The sequence below is a fragment of the Penaeus vannamei genome, chromosome 20 (assembly GCF_042767895.1).
Source record: "Penaeus vannamei isolate JL-2024 chromosome 20, ASM4276789v1, whole genome shotgun sequence".
Taxonomy (NCBI): domain Eukaryota; kingdom Metazoa; phylum Arthropoda; class Malacostraca; order Decapoda; family Penaeidae; genus Penaeus; species Penaeus vannamei.
The window spans coordinates 24904184-24911683 of record NC_091568.1 but is presented as its reverse complement, the minus strand read 5'-3'; positions in this window follow the sequence as shown (position 1 = coordinate 24911683).

The window sequence follows — 7500 nt, the reverse complement described above, 5'->3', positions numbered from 1 at the left end:
CACACACACACACACACACACACACACACACACACACACACACGGGAGCGAATACTTTGACTATAAAATTTGCACACATAAATTACGTTCATTGCGCAGAAAATCCTGCGCCAACCAATAACAACCACATAAGACAGAAAATAAACATTAAATGCTCTTCCTTTCCATCTCTCCCTTTATAGTGAACTTGTCATTGTAAAGAAAACAATGAATTTGTTAAATGGAGCGTTTTTATTTTTATTTTACCGGACCGACCCTTATGCACAAGAGCTGGTGTCTGTATCCGCTGGGAGTCGAGACGAGACCTACTTTGAACTGCTGTTATCACGGTCCTGTAGGCATGGATGCTCATATTCTCTCTCTCTTTCTCTTTCTCCGTCTTTCTCTCTCTCTTGCTCTTGCTCTTTCTCTCTCTCTCTTTGTCTTTCTTTCTTTCTTTCTCTCTCTGTCTCTCTGTCTGTCTCTCTCTCTCTCTCTCTCTCTCTCTCTCTCTCTCTCTCTCTCTCTCTCTCTCTCTCTCTCTCTCTCTCTCTCTCTCTCTCTCTCTCTCTCTCTCTCTCTCTCTCTCTCTCTCTCTCTCTCTCGTACACACACACAGAGCACCCAAACAAGCACACACACACACACACACACACACACACACACACACACACACACACACACACACACACACACACACACACACACACACACACACACACACACACACACTCACACACTCACTCACACACTCACAAACTTATTCACAAACTTATTCACAAACTCATTCACAAACTCATTCACTCACTCATTCACCCACTCACTCACCCTTCTATCTCTCTTCTTCCTTCTCTCTTCTCTCTTCTCTTCTCTCCTTTCTTCTCTATCCTCTCTCTTCTCTCTCCTTTCTTTTCTCTCCTCTCTTCTATCTCCTCTCTCTCTGTTTATCCATCTAGCTCCCTAGCTCTACCTCCTTTACTCTCTCTCTCCTTCTGTCTCCGTCTATTTAAAGCAACAGCAATTAAATGAATACGTAAAATCATTAGAAGGCCTTCTTCCTCCGGAACACAAGAACCCCACAAGACCAAATTAAAAACCTTGACTGGCATCTTTAATTAACGAGTACAAATGAGTGCCACCCTCGACGCACCCCCACCCCCACCTCCTCCTCCCCTTCCACCCCCATTCCCGGTTCCAGACCCATTTTCGCGCCATTCCCAGCTCCCCCTTTATCTCCCCTTAGGCCCCTTCCCCCTCCCCCTCCCTCCCCTATCCCCCTACCCTTCCCTCCTCTCCTCCCCTCCCACCCCCTGCCTCCATTACGTGCCTGTCTCGATCTCAATCTTCATCCCTCCCCTCCCTTCAACCCCCCCCCCAATCGACCTCCCTACCCTCCCCCCATTCGACTCTCTCCCCGTCCATCTATTGACCCCCCCGCCCTTTTAAAAAACATATGCAAACCATTTCATTCGTTGAAACCCACGTGTACACACAACAGCATTCTATAAATCTAATTCAAAATCCACCACATGACACTGAACTATATATATTAATGGTAATAATATTATACTCTAAAAATGTAATCTCACACCTGTAAAACATTGTAGTGTTTTTACTGTCTGTCTGTCTGTCTCTGCCTGTCTGTTTGTCTGTCTGTCTGTCTGTTTGTCTGTCTCTGTCTGTCTGTCTGTTTGTCTGTCTCTGGCTGTTTGTCTGTCTCTGTCTGTTTGTCTGTTTGCCTGCCTGCCTGTTTTATTCTGTCTCTCTGTGTCTATCAGTGTCTGTGTCTACCTGCCTGCCTGTATGTATGTTCTGTTCTGTCTGTTGTTCTGCTCTGTGTCTGTCTAGTCCGTATGAATCTCTGCCACTCGAGGTGTGACCCAGCATGACCAGCGCTAAACCGCCTGCACCACACGACCCAACAAAAAGAATATATGCATGTATGTATATGTATGTATACAAAGATTTACCAGAATACTCCATCGAAACTGAATGCAGATGTATTGTGTGCGTGAGGCAAGGGAATCCATTTTACGACTTCGAAATTTTTCCATTTTTCTGAAAAGATGCTAGATGCTGCACTATAATGAGATCGTATTAGGGAGCTGTAGGAGCCTTTCTTCGGGAATTGCGTTAGTGTTGTGAAGTCCGCTACTGTGCTATAAACTGTATGAGCAGCAGTGAATTACTTTGCCATCTGTCGGGAATAGGTTGCTTCTGAACTGGTGCGTATCACAATCATTGAAAAAAATAACATGAAAATTATATCAATTGTCACTCCTGGCTGCAAGAATACAACGTAATGAAATCTTCATCACTAAAACGCAATACAATCGAGGCTGCGAGGCGCACTGTGCGACACCGGAGGGGCCTCGGGGAAGAGAGGCGAGCAAGACGATACAATCGCCCTGAAGACTTGTATATCCTCGTAAGACTACAGGTGGACCAGGCTACGTCCGTGTGCATATATACGTATTTACATGTATAAATTTACACACTCGGACAAATGCACGTGGCCACATAGACACACGGCACACATGGGCATTCACATATTTCCATGAAGCCTTGTAAGTCCTCCTATAAAAGTCCCCTCGCTCGCAATGCCACGGGAGAGTCACGATGTATTCCTGCAATATTTCCAAGGACAACGACGTGTCTCTCAAATAATATTGCTTACACCTCCAGCCTCTTCATATCCGGAATTTGCATAGAACCAAATCCATTCAAATGCACAAGTAACAAATGGATTAACAAACGGATAAAAGTAAAATAAAAGAAACAGCATGAACCATAACATCGTGACGGAATAAACAAAATAAGCAAAAACAAGTAAACCGAAAACGCATCGCGAAAAAGACAACGGCGCGCTAAGCCCGCGCGAACCGCGCCTTTCCGCTCAACCTGCAACGGCATGACTGCGCACAACAGCGACCCAACAGCTTTGGCAAAAGCGATATAAATACCTTAAAACTGAGTGAGTCGGACGAAGTGCGAATCGTTCTGTGTTTTAATTAGGAGAAACAATTATCGTGGGATTTAATTCAGTGGCTGTCCATGAACTACCTTCCTCTCGATTGCAAATAGATTAAAGTCATTTCGGGTTGGATTCGCCGTAAACGAAATCATTTAACGCTTAAACCAGAGCAAGCATTCCTGTGCCACGTAAATACGCTTGTTGCAACAAAATTTGCATTTTTGGCAACGTAAGTGAGGATTTGCAAAGTTGTGAGCAAAAAAAGTTATCGGAAAATGAAAAAGAAATAGTTACCTATATTCACGAACCGGCAACGCTGGCTGCGTTCTTCTAGTCATGACAAATTTACAGATGATACATAAATAATCAATATAAAGAAGTTAACCATGAAAGGATTTTCAGAAACGTATAATAGTTTAATCGAAGAATATTGCGTAATTGGATTTTCAGTATCATAGAAAAGAAAATCCATTGCAGTCTCTTTTGTAAATATATCTGAACACTTTTGACATGAAAAACTTCCAACCCCAACTCTGGTTCTCCTTTTCACTCTTCTTCTCCCATTCCTTATACAGCACTTATTATTTCTTATTTTATTCCCTATTCCTCTCTTCTCCTCCCCCCTCACCTTCTCCCTGCCATCTCCCTCTCCCTGTATCCTCTCTCGAGGATACTTTCACCTCTCCACCATCCTCTTCCGTCACTCCTTACACCTCTCTTTCCCCCTCTATGCCCCCTCCTTGTCTTCTCTCTCCCCCCCTTTTCTCTCTCCTTTATCCCCTCTGTATTCGTCCCCTCCTTCCTCTCTTAACCCCCCCCCCCTTCCCCTCCCTCCTCCTGCCCCTTCTCAACCACCATTTCTAACCTCAACCTAAACTCTAAACCAAAGGCTCTTGCACTCTGCATGATGTGCATGGCAAGATTTCCGAGCACCTTTCTCCCCCTTAATAAAAATTAAAAAAAATAAATAAATAAATAAAAACGACGCACTTTTTACGTTGAAAATATCGCAATTTCAAGCATTCGAGAAAATTCCGATCTGGAGAGAACCAATAAGCTTTCTGATTTCCGATACTCGACGATTCATTTCTCATCATTACCATTTTCTTTTCCATTTCTTTTTTTTTTTGGCTTTAATAAATATTGCACCGAAAACGAAAGCGGTACTAAAACACGGACAGCTGTTGCAGCCACGCAATAACCGACCGCGCGGGTGATGTTTTCCGCAACATCTCTCGAACGACGGACATCAGATCGTTTGACAACTGCCTGTGATTGCATCGATAAAAGTACAGCGGTAGCAGAGTGCATAGTATATGGCCGTGTGTATTGCACCTGGGAACTGTAGAAACACGAAAGCTGATACGCATCAATCTCCAAGTAAAGGTTTAAATGTGAATGTGTCTAAAATTAATTCATGTATGTATGTATGTATGTATGTATGTATGGATGGATGGATGGATGGATGGATGGATGGATGGATGGATGGATGGATGGATGTATGTACGTATGTATGTATGTATGTATTAATCTATGTATGCATGCATGTATGTGTTAATGTATGTATGTATTTATGCATCAATGCTTGCATAAATGCATGAATATGAATGGAATCATTATTTGCAGTTAGCTTAATCTGCAGTCTTATACTAGCAATAATGACAGTCAATCTAGAATAAAGATAAAAAACAATTATGCAAAAGACTGTCAACGACGGACAGACAAACACAAACACAAGAACCAAAAAGATGCAATGTTATTACAATCACAAGAGCGACCTTAACAACCATTGCAGCAATAATCAGTGAGGGAAATCATTACAGCTTCTTCATAGGCGACCTCGATCCGTAATTAGCGATAATGAATGACGTAATTAGAGGATGAGTGACACTCTCCATAGGCTTCGAAAGCGCGTCTTGTCAAAACTCATAATTGAGATTTTTAGCCATATTGAATTGCGTTAAATTGAAGTTTTAATTTCGCGATTATTTCTCGCTCTTTCGTTTTTTTTTTTTCTGTTTATATACACACATAAAACATCACTCCTCTCCCCACACACTCCACGCCCCTCACCCCACGCTCCCACACCCCATACCCAACGCCCGTACACCCCACGCCCCCTCACCCTAAGCCTCTACACCCCACATCCCCGCCCCACATCCCCAACACCCCCACACCCCCACGCCCCCATACCCCACCCCCACGCCCCCATCGCCCCATACCCCACATCCCCACCCCCACACCCCACGCCCCCACAACCCACGCCCCCATACCCCCCACACCCCACGCCCCCACGCCCCCCATCCCCAGGCAGAACCGGAGGCGGGCGGAGCGACGGACGGAGAGAGAGAGAGATCCTTTGGTCAGATTTTATGGTCTTAAGGAAATGGATAGAAGGATGGAGCGTGTGTGTGTGTGGATAGACTGATACATATAGACAGACAGATAGATAAATAGGCAGATAGACAGACAGATGGATAGATGAATAAAAAATTACAGACATACAGGTTGATGGATAGATAGACAGGCAGACATATAGATAGATAGTAGATAGACAGACAGATAGAGTCAGATAAAAAAGATCAACGGATAAATCTACACAAAGACATCGAGAATAAAAGACAAAAAGACAGACAGACACAGACAGACAGACGATAGACAAGAGCAACCCACGAAGTACTCTGAGACGGGCATCAGCGAGTCCCAAGATGACGTCATGCTCCATAGGGCTGTCGGGCGGAAGTCACAGTCGATGCTGAGCGAATTCTTTATTTTTGTTTCTAGTTTTGGTTTTCTCTCTCTATCTTTATCTCTTTGTTTTTATTCATATATATTTATATTCTGATTTTGATTTTATCTGCCTCGATCTTTGTCTTTATCTTTTGATCTCTCTCTCTTTTGATCTTTCTCTTTTCTCTCACAACACACTCTCTCTCTCTATCTCTATCTCTCTCTCTCTTTTCGTCTCACTCCTTTACTCTCATTCTCCCTCTTCTCCTTCATCCTCTCCTTTTCCCACTTCTTTTCTCTTTCTTCTTCTCCCTTTCTCTCTTCTTCACCCTTTCTCTCTTCTTTCACCCCCTTCCTCTGCCTCTCCCTCTCCCGCTCCATCTCGCTCGCAGTTATGTATTTTTTCCATTGCTTCCGTTCGCTTCCTCTCTAAAAGCAAATCGTAGTCCGTCTATAATAAAAAATTGATGAATGGAATCGCGGTCAGGCTGTTGCCCATTTCTTTTTTTTTTTTCTTTTTTTTTACTTCATTTTTAGAGTAATTTGCGAACGTTATCGACTGAGAGAGCCGCATTTGCATTTATTTTTTTACATACAGTCCATTAATAATTCAAAATTCTGAAAATATGTTTCAACCGACATCCTTCATCCAAATGCTCAATTCCCTTTTGTATCTGAACTTTCATTCAGCGAACGTTTTTAGCCTCATGGTCTGCCCTACAAACGTTTTATTTCAACTTCAATCAGTAAATCTCATTCAGATCGTTCTATATACGTTCCATTTACCATTGCATTAATTCTCTAATCTATCCAGCCATTTTTTTTTATTATTATTCCTTCAGACATTTGTACTATAAGCATTTATCACATTCTCTATTCCAATCGACAAGTATTCTGCCTATAAAACACTATTTTTCCTTCTTTTCTTTACAAACGTCCCATTCCCCATTCTGTCCAACAAACGTTTCTTCCTCCGTCCTGTCTCACAAACGTTCCTCTCGAACAAACGTTTAAACCCACAACCATTCAGAGAGTAAGTACCACATCCCCATCCCTCTTACCCTCTCCCTACCCCCATAAAGAGAGAGAGAGAGAGAGAGAGAGAGAGAGAGAGAGAGAGAGAGAGAGAGAGAGAGAGAGAGAGAGAGAGAGAGAGAGTGAGAAAGAGAGAAAGAAGAGAGAGGGAGAGACAGATAGATAGATAGATAGAGAGAGAAAAGAGAGGAAGAGACAGAGACAGAGACAAAGAGAGAGAGAGAAAGGGGGAAGGAGAGAGAGAGAGAATGAGAGAGAGAAACTTCCCATAAGATCCCTATAGATTTCCTTCGCCGATATGGCCGTAATATAAACCCCGAGACGAGCCAGCCATAGGACGCTGAACCGCTCATGTTTCCCTCACATGGCGTAAGGCTACCTCCTCTCCTTGGCGATAAGATCCTCGTTCTTATAATATTTTGGGTTCGGTTTTTATGTCTCTAGCTTGTGTACCATCTTTGCTCTGTCTGTCTGTCTGTCTGTCTGTCTGTCTGTCTGTCTGTCTGTCTGTCTGTCTGTCTGTCTGTCTGTCTGTCTGTCTGTCTGTCTGTCTGTCTGTCCGTCCGTCCGTCCGTCCGTCCGTCCGTCCGTCTGTCTGTCTGTCTGTCTGTCTGTCTGTCTGTCTGTCTGTCTGTCTGTCTGTCTGCCTGTCTGTCTCTCATACAATTTCAGAAACAGCCCTCCTTCCCTATCCTTATTCCACACATATTTCAACACATATAAAAAAAAAATCTAATTCTAAAAAGCGAGAGAGAGAGAGAGAGAGAGAGAGAGAGAGAGAG